The 16,766-nt window shown below is 36.6% G+C and overlaps 1 pseudogene; it reads left to right on the top strand.

Moving 5' to 3' along the window:
- The first annotated feature begins 3,227 nt into the window (after positions 1 to 3,227).
- Positions 3,228 to 5,931, top strand: LOC105035309 (G-type lectin S-receptor-like serine/threonine-protein kinase At2g19130; annotated as a pseudogene).
- The last annotated feature ends 10,835 nt before the right edge of the window (positions 5,932 to 16,766 follow it).

The raw sequence follows: 16,766 nt of genomic DNA on the forward strand, positions 1-16,766 counted from the left end.
ATAGAGAGAACAAGTTTCAAAATATTGATGGCGATTGGTGTTGATCCATATAGCTGTGCGCCTTGGTATGGAGCAGCCGATGTGCTAGATATGAGATATACGCCGTCACCATATGTTCCACATATGCCATCACCGCATATTCCGCAGATGTCATCACTAGATACTGCACAGATGCCACCACCTTTTGATCCACAGATGGCAGTGACTTCTTCTTCCTACATTTCCCAGATGAATCATCGGGTACCAGTTGGCCACATGAGTATGATACTTTCTTTTTAGGCCTATCCATGTATCTAGATGAGAGGTTGAGTGGGTCGCTCAGTCCATATATAATCCGACAGCATCAGTTATTCTTGAGCAGCATGACCAGCAGACCTTCTCCACTGATATAGGAGAAGAGCCGTCATAATAGGAGCAGAGCAGCCGGCGAAGACCTTCCTGAGAAGGTCCAAGCGACCACGGGCACCACGACGTCCTTGTGAGACTTAGTCTTTTTTAGATTTGTACTTAGTATTTTTGTAACATTTATTACACTATTTTTGTATGCTGACATTTTTATTCTATTAATATTATTAAATATTGATTTATTTTATATTATTTAATTTAAATGAATCGAATATTATGCTTTGTGGATATGGATACACATACTCAATATGATATCAGAATATAGGAGAGGAAAAAGTTATGCTAAAAGGGCTATAGAAATTATACATAAATAAAATAATATACGGATAAATAATTATGAGATGAATCGGACCGCACTGGTATATCTCCGATCTGGTACGAGCCAAACAGCTACATACGATGCGGTATGAAAAAAAAAATAAATTAATTTTAAATAGAGAAAGTATTTAAAATGATGTTTCTTATTGAACTAAAATTAAAATTTTTATTTTTTTAAATTTAAAATTATAATTTTTATTTTTCCTCATTTTTTTATGATATTTTTTATTTTTAATTTCTTAAAAAAAATTTTGGGATATTTTTTTAAAAAAATTAATTTTAAATGAGGAAAAAATTGAATTTATTTTTTTTATTTGAATTAATATTGAATTAATATTTTTTAAATTTAAAATTATAATTTTTTGCTTTTATGGCACATTTTAATTTTTTTATTTTTTGACATATTTTTTTAATTTTAAATGAGAAAAGTAATTTGAAATGATATTCTTTATTGAATTAAAATTAGAATTTTATTTTTCTTAAAATTCAAAATTATAACTTATATTTTTTCTCATTTCTTTCTCATTTTTTCTTTTTTATAGTATATTTTATTTTTTAATTTTTTACAGTTTCCTTTGAAATATTTTTTAAAAAATTAATTTTAAATAAAAAAAATAATTTGAAATTATCTTTTTATTGAATTAAAATTAAAATTTTTATTTTCTAAATTTTAAATTATAATTTTTATTTCTTTCTCATTTTCTTCTTGTTTGTTTGGAATATTTTTAAAAAAATAATTTGAAATGGTGAAAGTAATTCGAAATGATATTTTTATTTTAATTAAAATTAAAATTATTTTTCTTCTAAATTTAAAATTATAATTTTTATTTTTTATATTTTTTTAAATTTTTGGCTTCTTTATGGCACTTTATTTTTTATTTTTTTGACATATTTTTTAATTTTAAATGGAAAAAGTAATTTGAAATGGTATTTTTATTATAATTAAAATTAAAAAATTTTATTTTTTAATTAAAAATTATAATTTTAATTTTTTTTTAAATATTTGCTTTTTATGGATCTTTTTTTAAGTTTTTATTTTTTTTACATATTTTTTAAAAATTTAATTGAAATGAGGAAAGTAATTTGAAATGATGGTTTTTATTTGAATTAAAATTAAAATTTTATTTTTTTAAATTTGAATTATAATTTTTATTTTTTCTCATTCTTACTCATTTTTCTTTATTTATATATTTTTATTTTTTTATTTTTTAAGATTTCTTTTCAGATATTTTTTTAAAAAAATTAATTTTAAATGAACAAAATAATTTAAATTTATCTTTTTTATTTGAATTAAATTAGAATTTTTATTCTTTAAAATCATTCAAAATTAAAATTTTTATTTTTTTCTTCTTTTATAATATTTTTTAAAAAAAATTATTTGAAAAGGAGATTGTAATTTGAAATGATGATTTTATTTTAATTAAAATTAAAATTTTTGTTTTTTTAAAATTTAGAATTATAATTTCTATTTCTTTTCAAATTTTTTATGATATTTTTAATTTTTTTATATATTTTTTGAAAAGATAATTTGAAATGGAGATACTAATTTGAAATGATAATTTTTATTTTATCAAAATTATAATTTTATTTTTTATAAAATTAAAATTTTATTTTTTTATCATTTTTTTTAGGAAAAAACTAAAATCGTCAAATAATATGGTGTTTTTAAAAACGTCATTTGGAATGGCATTTTTAAAAACACCATATCCAATGGCGTTTTTAAAAACGCCATATCCAATGGTGTTTTTAACTTTTTTTTTTTTTAGGCGTCATCTACGTGGAAAATGGGAGGTACGTGATGATGATAAAACGTCATTTTGAACGATGTTTTATCATTTTTGTACTAATTTGATAAATAATTTAAAAATTTAAATTATTTATATAAATAAATTTTTTTTTTAACATTACTCAAAAAAGCACTCGAGGAAGTGAAACCAGCAGTCGACCGAGAGTAGCCTTGCCCATCAATTAACATTGCATCATTTCCAAACGGTATGCACCGGTGGATCCAGCACTATATGTCACTTACTACTACATTTATGACTGGCCCAAATCAATAAGGACTTCAAGCCGAACCAGAGTCCATGGAAGCCATGGTAGCCACATCAGGAAATTAAGGAAAACCTTACAGTTCACCCTGTCCTGGAAGCAATTTGTTTGAATCTCAACCTAACGTACATGGAACTCTAGTCAAATCGGGACAACCATCACTGTGGCTAGAATCAAAGACAATAAGAGGATGGATAAGGAAGCCATGGTAGCCACATAAAGAATGCCACTCCGCCATGAGGCTGATCTCACTTAGATTTTGTAAAAGATGCATTAGCAATGGTATGTATGATACGGCAATGTGACAAAGACCAGCGACAGTAACATGCCCAGTCTCATTGAGCCAAGTATTGTTGGTTTTAGGTTATTAAGCTAGTGGAGTTAACATCAATCATAAAGCCCAACATGGCAATACTTAATTCCATCTTGGCCAAATAGTTGACTGAGGAGAGTATTACATATGCAAAGAAAACTTCTTCTTCTTCCTCCCATTGTTGCTTTTGTTGTCATATCTACATAGGATGAATGCTAAAAGCATGAGAAACTTTTCTCCTCTGAAGTTGGTTCTTTTTCTTACCTTGATTTCTGTAAACACCCATCTTTGTTTCACAACTGATACTATCTCTCCTGGCCAATCTCTTGTGGCGAACCAGACCATAGTCTCAAAAGGAGGCACCTTCGAGCTGGGTTTCTTCAGCCCTGGAGAATCTCGAAATTTCTATATTGGCATTTGGTACAAAAAAATCCCAAAACAAACGGTCATCTGGGTTGCAAACAGAGAATGGCCTATCTCTAACACCTCTTCCTCTGAGCTGAAAATATCTGAAGATGGCAACCTAGTTCTTGTTAGCCACTCCAAAATTCCAATATGGTCATCCAAGTCAAGATTACCTACACTGAATTCTACCATCGCAGTGCTTCTTGACACTGGAAATCTAGTTTTGAGAGACCAAATAAACTCCTCCCTTGTTGCTTGCAGAGTTTTCATCACCCCACTGACACATGGGTACGGAAAGCTTTATCGGGATGAACAAAATCACAGGGGAATATGAGTCTCTGACTTCATGGAAGAATGCTGAAGACCCTGCTCCTGGTTTTTTCTCTGACAGCATCGATCCAGCAGGAACCAATGAGTACTTTTTGCTGTGGAAGGGATCCCAACAGTACTGGCGTAGCGGAGCTTGGAATGGGCATTACTTCAATTTGATCCCTGTAATGAAACCACTCTTTAAGTTAATCTTTATTAACGATAAGCAGTGGAGGGGTACCACCTGCACTCTCTACAATAGATCGATAATCACACGAATGGTGATGGACTTGACGGGGCAAATCAAGCAGTTCGTTTGGATAGAAAGCTCCCAGGAATGGCTAATGTTCTGGTCTCAACCATCAGCACAATGTGATGTCTATTCTCTCTGTGGAGCTTTGGTATCTGTGACCAGGGTAGCCTGCCACCCTGCAGATGTCCACTGGTTTCCAGCCAGCTTCTCCGAGAAATTGGAGCCTGAACGATTGGAGCCGTGGGTGTCAGAGAAAAACTCAACTGCCATGCAGAGAAGATGATCAATTTTTCATGATGCCTAACATGCAGTTGCCTGTAAATTACCAGCCTCTGAAGGTTCCAAGCCATGAAGAATGCAAAGTAGCTTGTTTGAACAATTGCTCTTGCACTGCTTATGCCTATACATATAGCAGTGGATGCTTGCTTTGGAATGGGGAGCTTCAGAATCTTCGACAACTATATGATGGTGATGGTGCAAACATGACTCTTTATCTCCGTCTTGCAGCCTCAGGGCTGATGACTTCCGGTCGAAACAATAAAGCAGTATACGTGGTTGCTGCAGTGGCAGTGGTTGGGGTTCTCATCATTCTTGTGGGTCTAGCTTGGAGATATCACAGAAGAAGGGTAACCAACTCCATGAAAGAGTTAGAAGGCTCACTAGTTTTGTTCACTTATGCTGACTTGCGACGTGTGACCAGGAACTTCTCTGAGAAGTTGGGGGGAGGAAGCTTTGGCTCAGTTTATAAAGGATTATTACCAGACTCCACTGTCGTGGCTGTGAAGAAACTCGAAGGTCTCAAACAAGGGAGAAACAATTTCGCACTGAAGTTAGCACATTGGGATCAATTCAGCATGTCAATCTGATTCGACTCCATGGATTCTGCTCTGAAGGTACCAAAAAGTTGTTAGTTATGAGTTTATGCCAAATGGCTCCTTGGATTCTTATCTCTTCAAGAATAACTGTATGATATTAAATTGGAGAACTCGATACGAAATTTTCCTGGGATTGCCCGAGGATTGGCCTATCTCCATGAAGAATGTATTCAGTGCATTATTCATTGTGATGTGAAGCCAGAGAACATACTTCTTGACGCCCAGCTGTGTCCCAAGGTTGCGGATTTTGGAATGGCAAAGCTCGTAGGCCGGGACTTCAGCCGGGTATTAACAACCATGAGGGGAACTATAGGCTATTTAGCACCGGAATGGATTTCAGGCCTACCCATCACTCCGAAAGCCGATGTTTATAGTTTCGGTATGATGCTTTTTGAGTTGATATCTGGCAGGAGAAACAACGATCATCCAGATGTTGGGGAAATCGGCTTTTTCCCTGTATGGGCTGCAAGTAGAGTTGTGCAGGGTGAATTCCTCAGTTTAGTGGATGCGAAACTGGAGGATCATGTGAACATGGATGAACTGAGCAGAGCCTGTAAAGTTGCCCGTTGGTGTATTCAAGATTCGGAAGCTCATAGGCCTTCCATGGGGCAGGTTGTTAGTGTCCTGGAAGGTTTCATAGAGGTAGACATGCCTCCTGTTCCACAAGGTTTGCAACAACTCCTACCAAATCAGCAATCACCTGTCTTCTTTTCTGGATTAACATCTGTTTAATAGCTTCACCTGATGCAAACTATCCTAGTTATTCCTATGCTTGCATCATATAGTCCTAATGCTTTAGATTTTAAAATCCAGAACAATTTGGTACTTGTATTCCATCGATGTAAGTTATTCTAGAAAATAAGAATAGAGTAGGTCTGATGTATTTGTATGTGTAGCAGTTGTAGCTGTGGAAAAGAGTTCTAATTCGAGTAATTGCTGAAAAAATCTGAACTACTGCTGCATTTGGTCCCAGAAGAAACAGTTATCACTGCAACTTCATTTTACACCAGATCTCATGTGTTGTCTTTGAAGTCATTTCTGGAGCTTAAACTAGATATGTTACTAACCAGGTCCTGGCTAATGTAGAGCATAGATGTTGTTTTTTTGTTCCACGCATCAACCTCCAAGGCCTTTCATTTCAGTTTAATCCAGTTCCTTTTCTTCAAGGCAAGTTGGAGTACACCATTTCTTATGCAGAACAATTGAATCCTTGTGAACCTCTTTTCCTTCTATGCAGTAGAATTTTGTACTTATCTTCTCAGGCAAGAGTATAATTTGAACATCAAGCTTCATTTCAAAGAGAAGGTGAAAGCAAAGCATGACAAATCCCATGAAATGGAGGGTCCAGAAAGCAAAGGATCAAAAAGGCCCTATAGAAGGCCAATTCCAAGACTCAGATCTCCACAACAGGAGAAAAACCGTCTAACACTCCAACGCCACTTGGGTGGTAGAGATCTAATGAGTCGTTGAGTCATAAGCATACGGAGGATTTTGAGTTTTCTACCACCTTCCATCATCAAGCCATGATGATACAAAGGAGTAAACATTATTAAGAATATCAAGAGCATTCTTTTCGACTTGACGAACTTTCTTCATCAGACTCAGCCTCCATGTGTCTGAAGATAAAGCAAAGAGTCTAAAAACTTAGAATCTAAACTTGTGTTTGATAGATAATGACAACCTCCTCAAAAGTGGCTTCACAAAGCATCTTTGTTGAGTTTCTAGACCAGTCTCTCTTTTATTTTACCAGAGTAACAAGCCTATGCTAAAGCATGATACAAAGGATTTGAGGAAAAAAAGGATAAACCTTTAGGAGCATGGCCCCTGTACAAAGGAGAGAATGGAAGCACAAACAAAGCCAATGTCACTAGGAAAATGATAAAATATGCAAATAGAGAACACTTCTTTAGAATCCCATCTTCCCAGCCCACAATCCTTCCCACTGCAGAGCTTTTGGTTTGATACAAAATTCATTATTTCCGAAACATCAGCTATAAGGTCTTCGCTAGTCCGAGACCTGAATTCTGGACTCCAAATCAACTGCCAAACAAAAAGCTGAAGTTGGGAGTGCACCGAAGAATCCTAGTCCCATGCAAGCTTACATAGACTTGGGACAAATATCTGCAAGCTTCGAGGACCAACCAGATGACCATTCCTAAAACTCACATATCTACCTCCAAAAACCTCTCTGAAGTCCAGACCCAAAAGGCTCCTGCCACTTCAAGTACATCTTGCGAAAAGAAGAAGCACACCAAGGGGTCCGGCTGAAAGTTGGCTGTGGTTCTTTCATATTAAGTAGATGCGTTAGCTTACCACTGCAACTTGAAACTCCCAAATGACTGCTTAGCTTCCAAGGCCAGACCTTGCAACAAATACATTCATAACTAAGCCAACTCAGGACAGAAGCTGATCTAGAATAAGCTAAAAACAAGGATCCAGTGTACCTTGAACATATTGAGATTGTGTCACTTTCATAAATGAATGCCATTGCTCTGCTTCCTAAGCATTTTCATGTAGATGTATGAGCAAAAAAATTTAAGATCATAGAGCTGCAGCCCACTCCTTCAGCAATCCTAAAATCAAGTTCAAAGAAATTTAGCACTTGGACAATACCAACATAATCTTGGTGTAGACACCCTTAAGCTGTAAAAAGAGTAACTTCCTTATGCAGTGCTGAGTCCGTCCTAAAACTTGGTTCATCCAACCTAAATGCTAGTCTGTCCGTCCCACATGTGTATTGTCCAACTTGATGTGATCTTATCCTTAGCCAACCAAGTCAATCCTATCACAATCAATCCAATTCTTCTACAGGCCTATTTCATGTATCCTACTCCCAATTCATTTCTTTTTTGAGGGCCAAACATAGCACATGAGTCTAACTAGCCTTCTAGATTCTCCATTTGAACTGAAATTGAGCTTGGCATGAGCCTCATATGTCAATTTGCCAAGCTCAGATGTCTGTGGATCCCTTGATATGCTTACCGAATGCCCTATAACACTATGATTAGTGAAGAATCTTTGCTTGCATACTGGGTGCAATTTGATAAAACTATTCTCATGTTAACTCACCATCCCTCTCTCTCTTTAGGACCACTTATCAAATGGCATCCCAAGAGGCCTTTACTTCAAAATTCTCTCTAGCTAACTTTATTTTTCCCTTGCTCTTCTCTTCCCATTTATCTATCCTAACAAAATCCTCAAATGCTCCTTTCCTTGCATCTAATTCTACATCTACTAAATGACAAAGATTTGTTATTGTAACCAATGATATCCATTTGGAAACCAAATCCTAGACATTGATTTGCCTAATCTTATGTAATGCCCCATATTTTGCCCTTATATATTTTCTAAAAGATCTAAATAACCCTAAGCCCTCTAAATCCAATGATATTCATAACAATATCATTATTAAGGATCTGCACAATTAGATTCTTTTGTCCCTCTCCTATAACATCCTAATTATCTAACCATCCTTCACATCACCTATCCTTGTGAGGAGGGGAAGGTCCAATCAAATTCCTTCATCTAGCTCTCTTTCTCACCTATAGATCAAAGTTTTTTCCTTATTCCTACTCCTTCCTTGAATTCTAGCATTCCAAAAAGACACAACTAAACGAGGATACTCTTATCGAATGGTCTTCAACCCTCTCTTCATACACTTAGCCAATAGAACCTTGCCATCTCAAATTTAACATATCCCTTAGATCCATTTAGACTGAATTATAGCCCCAAACCAATCCTTTCGTCTCTATATAATTCTAGCTCTTTAAAGAACATATTCCAAATAAACACACCTTCCTCAAATCCTTATCATCCACCTCTTCAATCCTCTTTTCATACCCCTAAAGCAATAGGACCTTGGCATTTTAGATTCATCATAATCTTTAAATATCTTTAGATTGAATTATAGTTCCCTCAAATCAAGCCCTCCCCTCTCTACTCAATCCTACCCTTCAAAGACACTCTCTTATCATCTCAACCTTCCATTTATGCCATCTCATCAATCACCCTTAAACCAATTAACCAATAGGATTAAAATACTCAATTTCCCTCTTATAACATCTAAATGTATGGTAAACAATATTTCTCATTGAATTTTGACCCTATAGTCCCCCACCTTTCTTTATAAATACCTCCTCTGTTATCCTAAAATTGATAGAAAACTCCATAGAAAATGGGAGAAATCCCTTAGAATTAGGTTAGAATTTGAAAAATCCTAAAGAAACTCTATCTCTCTTAAGTCTCTATAAACCCTAATCATTTATCTAATCATCCTCCTCCTCTCCATACCATGAGCCTTGAATCATAATTCACCACTAGCTAATCTTCCGCTATATGACCTAGCCTTAAGTGCCACAGATACTTATCATTTAGACTATCTCTAGGCCTTTTAATTTCTATGGCATTCACATTTTGCTCAATATTAAAAACAGATACATCAACATGTAATTGATAGAGATCATTAATAACAAAATCATTTACAACTTTATTATTTTCATAAAATATGTTACAATGGTCCTTATGAAAGCTAATCACATAGCCTTCTTGTGCTAAACATGAAACAGAAATCAAATTTCTACTTGCTGCAGGCACATAATAACAGTCTCTTAAAACTAAATCTAATCCTAACGGTAATCATAGAGGGTAGGTTCCTACGGCCACAGCAGCAACTCTTGCTCCATTCCCGACATGTAGGATCATCTTCCCATCCCTCAGCCTCCTACTCTCCTCAAGACCCTGCATAGAAGTGCACAAATGAGCACTAGAACCAGAGTCAAGCACCCAACTGGATGCAGAAGAAACTGTAAGATTAGATTCGATAATGAGCATACCTCCAGAAAGACCATCCTTCTTGTTCTTCAGGATGGTCAGGTACTGAGGACAGTTCCACTTCTAATGGCCTTCTGACTGACAGTGGAAATACTTTTCTTTTTCAGAAGCCTTCTTCTTCGATCCTGTCTTCTTGTTCTTGCCATCCACCTTCTGCTTCTTCACAGACTTCTTTTTCTTTCTAAAAGACTTTCTCTTGGAAGAAGTCCGCTCCACAGTAAGAACTGAGCCTTTTGAACCTTTCATTGAAAGCTCAGCCGTAACCAGCATATTCATTAACTCGGCCAAGGTACATTGCATCTTATGCATATGGAAGTTCATGATAAACTGACTATATGCATCGGACAAGGACTGAAGGATCACATCAATCTGAAAATCCTTGTATAAGATGATACCGAGCTTCTCAAGCTCCTCAAGATCCTGAATCATTGTCAAATAATGATCTTGGACTGACTGTCCATCACGCATCTTAGTCTTAAAAAGTCTTTGACAGACTTGATACTTGGCCGCGTGACTCTGTTCACCAAACAACTCTTGTAGGTGAGCCAACATTTGGTGGGTAGTCAAAATATTTTCATGTTGGCGTTGCAAATCATCGGACATTGCACCCAACATGTAGTACCTGGCTTTGTTATCATCATCCGTCCACTTTTTCAGAGACGCTCTCTATTCAGCAGCTGGACGTGCTGGCATGGCAGGTGGGTCCTGCTCCAAGACATGAGTCAATTTTTTTGAAACCCAAAATAATTCTGTAGTTCCTCAACCAGTCCTTAAAATTTGGTCCAGTAGTCTATGAGTGTCTAAAATTTTGGTCAGGGGGTTTGAGGCAGACATGTTTCCTGTAGAGAGTCAAAAGTTTCTAGTTAGATTTTGTAATCAGACTCAACCAATTTGTTTAGAGTTTTTATTTTTAAATAAATTAGGCTCCCACTATTTTCTCAGATCTCTACACTCCCTTGGTAGAGATGTGAAAATCTTCGGATTAGTGATTTCTAGTGGATGGTGCAGTCTCACCGACTGGCTCATCACCTCACCTAACAGTTATTGGTGATGGATCAATCGATGAGTGGACAACTCTTGTTCAATGATTCTCTAATCATGATGCACCCAAAACTTGGTCTCTAATTCATGCAGCTCACCGTATCTGGGATATTGCTTCAATCCTTAGTTAAGCCAAACCCACCATTTGCACGAACTAGATTCCTGATTGGGTCCCTCACCGTATTCAGAATATTAAGCCTAACCCATCCTCTAATCCGTAGCATCCAATGCCTAATGGACATGGTTGCGTCTTCCCGGTGCAACTGAGCCACTGTAACCAGTCGAGAACAATCAACTCCGGGAAGGGCCCGCACATCCACAATGGTGGAAGATCTAGACTTAATATTTTTTTAGAGAGATTTGATTTAGGTCTCTTTAAACTTGACTTGACATAGTTATAACAATTATGACTAACCTAGTGGCATGGGTCAGCTCGAATTGTTAGCCACCTCAAATCAGAACTGGGTCGACACATATGGCTAGGTAAGTGAGATCGGTGGGAGGGATATGCCATTAACTCGACAAGAACGCATTCGAGTCGAGTAGCTCCCAATTAAAAATCAATCGATCGTATCTGCCCAACTTACCTTAGACACTAAATTATCGAACCAGAACTAATTGGGTTAGCCTACAATCCAGGCTCTAACCACTGAGCCAAATTAGGTCTTAACTTGATTGAGTCACATCTAAATATGATTCGACCTTGACCCAGACTTAATCCTATTAGGCTGGTCAATTATTAGCTTTCATGATCCCACCTAACCAACTCTTGATTCGGTTTGATCAACTGCTAAACCTAATTGAGCTACCCAAGTCCGAACCCAATCTTATGAAAATATCTTAGATCTGAAATTTTCAATTTTAGACCTAACTTAATTTCATAAGCTCAATACATTAATTAAGTTTGGGTTCATAAACAAAGTATATAAAATAAATCCTAAGATTTCAGGATCTAGGATTTTGCAGAAAAGTAAGTTTTGATTTCTGATTAAAGATGAACATGCGGCACCCCTACATGTCATATGAACACCCCATTGAATGGGAAGAGAGGGTCTTAAAACCCTACTTTGTTCTTATGATCGGACAGCCATGAGGAACACCTTAATCAGAAATATAAATTTAACTACAAAACTAGTTAGATCTAAATTAACATATCACATATATAATTTAAGATCTAACTAATACATGCTTTGCATACATCTCATGTATCAAAAATCAATCTAATTAACATGATTTTAGATCTGATACATCACATGTAATATCTGAAAAATAGAATTTAAATTGAACTATTCAAAATAAAAACTATTCTAGACAAGTTACTAGAACAATTCTACAACTAGTTTAGGCATGCAACAGATCAATTTTAAGAAATAATTAAAATTTTATTTTCTATTTTTTGATCAGATTATAACAATTATAATATCAAAAAAATAGAGAATAAATTATATTTAATTCATATTTTAATCTCATTAAAATATAAAACTTAAGACTATTCATGGATTCAATTAATCATAGTCTAGTTATGCATCTCATGTATGTTAGATCTTCTTAGATTTAATTTTAAATATTTTGATTTCAGATTCTATCACATCTGATGTGATATCAAAAATTATTTAATATCAGATAAATTAAAATTAAAATTAGATCTAAAATAGAGCCAACAACCTGGCTCTGATACCACTTGAAGGAAAAACCACCTTTTTCCTGTGTCGGATCTTCCAGATTTCATCAAATCTGAGGCGAAATAAATTAAAAATTTTTATCCTATGCTATTTCAGATCTAATGTCTATTAGATCTAATTTTATTATCTGATATTTAAAATCTAAAATTAAATCTAAAAGTATGAGAAATATAGACATACCTTAAGGGTAATCTAATTACCCTGTAGATGATCGCAGCACTGCTTGAGGTTCTGATGTAGCCACGCAAGCATCTGGCCTCTACCAATATCCACTCAGGTAGGATCTGGAACATCTTCTCCTCATGATTCTGTGCTCCAAAAATCAGATCAATATCTAATTTGAAAGTACTTCAGAACTCCTTCTGAAGTTGGAGCAGCAGCCTGTCGAAGATGTCCTGCAGCCTTCTGTTCCAGGCGTCACCACACCTTGTACCTTTGCCAGATGAACGTCCAACTTCTTGGACATGAAGAGGGGAGAAAGAGAGTAGGGAGGATATGGAGAAGAGGGGAGGGGGTGGCAGCTAATAGGTTTTTTGCATAAAACAAGTTCTATCTCAAAACCCTAGGTGCAACAGGGTTTATATAGATCCTGTATGCTGCGCAGTGCCACATCATTCGATCAATCAAAAAATTTTAATAAATTCTGAAAGAATTTTAATTGATGGAGTGATGTCATCTGATCACATCAGATAAGAATCTCCATGCTCTCTCCTATGTTGACACCAACATTGGATAAGTACAAATAAGGTGGCGCCAAAGAGTCCAAGTTTATCAGGACTCTTTGGTTCTTATCCATTTGGGGCACCCACTTAAATCCAATTGAGCTCACGCCATAATCTGATTATGGTGCCCAATTTGAAGTGGTTTGGATATGTGGACACTCCATAAAAATTCTTCAATGAATCCTCTTCAGTTTAAGACCCATATGTCAACTTTTGACAGATATCCTAAAATGAAATTGGCAGGTGCTAGAAATTAGCAGGTGTTGTCTTAAATTCATCTCATAAATTAAGACAAGCCTTTTCTGAGCTGGACAAGCTTCAATTAGACTGAGAGAAATCTTTCTAAGATTCTCTGGATGAGTCAGATCATATTTGGCTTAGTAGAGACAGAAAAAATTACACGAGGAGAAAGTTAGGCTCAATCGAGTGCTAGCACGATTTCCTTGAACCTAATTGGATCTTATCCAAATCAATTGGGGTAGCCCAATTGATGACATCCAGATCCTAACCCTTGTTTGTGTGATCCAGTTAGGTTCAATTCTGTATAGTAATGAGACATGTCGTGATCTCATCATCGACATCATCGAAACTCCTTTTGATGGATCAGAACTTTTCTGATTCAGACAATTAGAATGATCGATCATCAAAATCATTCTAATTGCTCCCAAAATTCACCAGTGACACCTAATAGTATATGGTGGCAACCCATCAAAACTGAAGATGAACCTCTTGATGCAGATACCTGTGTGATTGAGTTTCTCTATCATGAGTCCCGACTGAATTAGGGTTAAGGTGAACTCGTCAAACCCAACATCAGTCATATGAATCAATCGATCAATCCGAGTCCGATGTGAAATCTAATGGAAAACTCTTTTTCATTATTTCACACTGCCATGACCATGGGCTTAAGGACTCGATCTTTCGATCATCATAGGACTACTCCTCTCATCTATCGAGGTTGATAGATCCCATCTTGATGTGATCTGATTCCTACAATGGATATGCTACAGCCAATATACATCTCAGGGTTCCGAATGGCTAGGAGATTGAGTTATGGTGTAGTCAAACTATAACACACTCAAGGTGAACCGTCGATGCACCTCAGGTCAAAGAACTAGATACACAACTGCAGCATCGAGCTAGTCATCGATGAGAAGGTAGACTTCCTTATGATTGCTCGAGGTGGTCACGCTCAGTACTCTCATTCTTAATGAATACCTGTACTCTCGCTCCGATGTCTCCACATCGTAGACTCAAGACTCATCTACCCTAAGGAAGCGATCGTACACCAATCTTCTGGATCGATCACCATCCTCGTGATGATCCTATGGTCAGGAGCAGTTTATGAGTTAGTTATGTAAATTCATACCTTAAATTTTTAACTCTTGAAAATATGAATTTACATTCCCACTAACTCAAAGGATGTATCATAGACACAATGTACACAATGTGATAGAAGAATAATCCTTTTATTCATTTATAGTCAAAATTATAAATTTGGCCTTAGATCTGTACAGGAATATATCAGCCGATCTGGCATCTAGGGCACACATCTAACAAACTCCCACTTGACCTAATGCCAATTGGCTACATATCTAAGTCTCATCTTCTCAAGGTGGGCTTCGATCTTCTGTTGGCCCAATGGCTTAGTCAGCGGGTCTACCATATTGTCTGTGGAGTCGACTCTTTTGACCTCGACATAACCCTTTTCGAGGTAATCACGAATCAGATGGAATCACCACTCGATGTGCTTAAACTTCTGGTGAGATCTTGGCTCCTTAGCTAGGGCTATGGCGCCATTATTATCGCAGTAAAGAGGGATGGCATCCGATGTCATTACTCCAAGCTCTGCGGCAAACTTTTTGTACCAGAATGCCTCCTTTGCAGCTTCCGATGCAGCAATATACTCTGTCTCCATGATAAAATCTGCAATTATCGTTTGCTTGAAACTCTTCCAGCTAACTGCACCACCATTGCAAATGAACAGACTCTCAAATATCGACTTTCGATCATCTATATCAGACATAAAGTTTGAGTCTGTAAATCTCTGAATCTGGAGTTCTCCATTCCCAAAGACTAGAAATATATCTTTAGTCCTTCTCAAGTACTTAAGGATACATTTCATAGAAGTCCAGTGCTCTTCATCTGGATTCGACTGATATCTGCTTGTGACACTCACAGCATGGGCTATATCAGGTCATGTACATAGCATGGCATACATGAGGTTTTCTATTGTCGAAGCATAAGGGATCTTGCTCATACATTCAATCTCCTCAGGTGTGCTAGGGCACATCTTCTTGGAGAGATGAATGTCATGTCTAAAAGGTAATAAACTTCTTTTGGAGTTATCCATGCTAAACATTTTTAGCACCTCCTCTATGTACATCTTCTGTAAAAGTCCCAGCATCCTATTTGGTCTATCTCTATAGACCTTAATACCCAGTATAAAGGATGCCTCTCCTAGATCTTTCATAGAGAACTCCTTAGACAACCATACTTTGACTGAGGTCAATATGGGAATGTCATTCTCAAGTAGAAGGATGTCATCCACGTACAATACGAGGAAGACAACTGTGCTCCCATTAACCTTTTTGAACACACATGGTTCCTCCTCATTCTTGATGAAACCAAACGTTTTGATCACATCATTCGAAACGAGTATTTCAACTTCGAGATGCTTGCTTAAGTCCATAAATGGACCTTTACAGTTTGCAGACTTTGTGATCATCATCACTGGATGTAAAACCAAGTGGCTGTTCTATATAGATATCTTCCTCAAGATATCCATTTAAGAACGCCGTTTTCACGTCCATCTGTCATATTTCATAATCGAAATAGGCTGCAATAGCAAGCAATGTGCGGATGGATTTTAGCATGGCTACGGGCGAGAAGGTATCCTAATAGTCAATGTCTTCACGCTGACTATAACCTTTCGCTACGAGCCTAACCTTGAATGTCTCCATATTCCCATCTGCACCTTTCTCTTGAAGATCTATTTACACCCAATAGGTATAATACCTTCAGGTGGATCTACCAAGGTCCAGACTTGGTTTGAGTGCATCGAGTCAATTTTTGATCTCATTGCCTCTAACCATTTCTCGGAGTCGATATCTGATATTGCCTCGTCATAGGTCTTGGGATCATCACCATGAACCCCATTTCCCGTGAGGAACATTTTCTCTACATCCTCTTGTATGGTACCTAAGTACCTTTCAGGAGGACGAAAAATCCTAGTCAATTTATGAGGTGGAAGAGGTTGTGTTAGGACTAGTTCTGATTGATTAGGTTCTTCAGGTTCTTTAGCTTGTTGCTCTTGAGAGATATTCTCTTTGAGCTTAATTATTCTTCCGATGCCACCATCTTGAATAAACTGTTTTTCAAGAAAAATAGCATTTCGACTCACAATCACATTGTGGTCTTTCGAAATATAAAAATAATATCTTAATGACTCTTTAGGATATCCTATGAATCGAGCTCTAAAAGACCTGAACTCTAACTTGTTCGTCTGCTGTCTCTTGACATGAGCGGGACAATCTCAAATTCTGAGATGATTCAGACTTGGCT

This window comes from Elaeis guineensis, chromosome 4, assembly GCF_000442705.2.
Source record: "Elaeis guineensis isolate ETL-2024a chromosome 4, EG11, whole genome shotgun sequence".
Taxonomy (NCBI): domain Eukaryota; kingdom Viridiplantae; phylum Streptophyta; class Magnoliopsida; order Arecales; family Arecaceae; genus Elaeis; species Elaeis guineensis.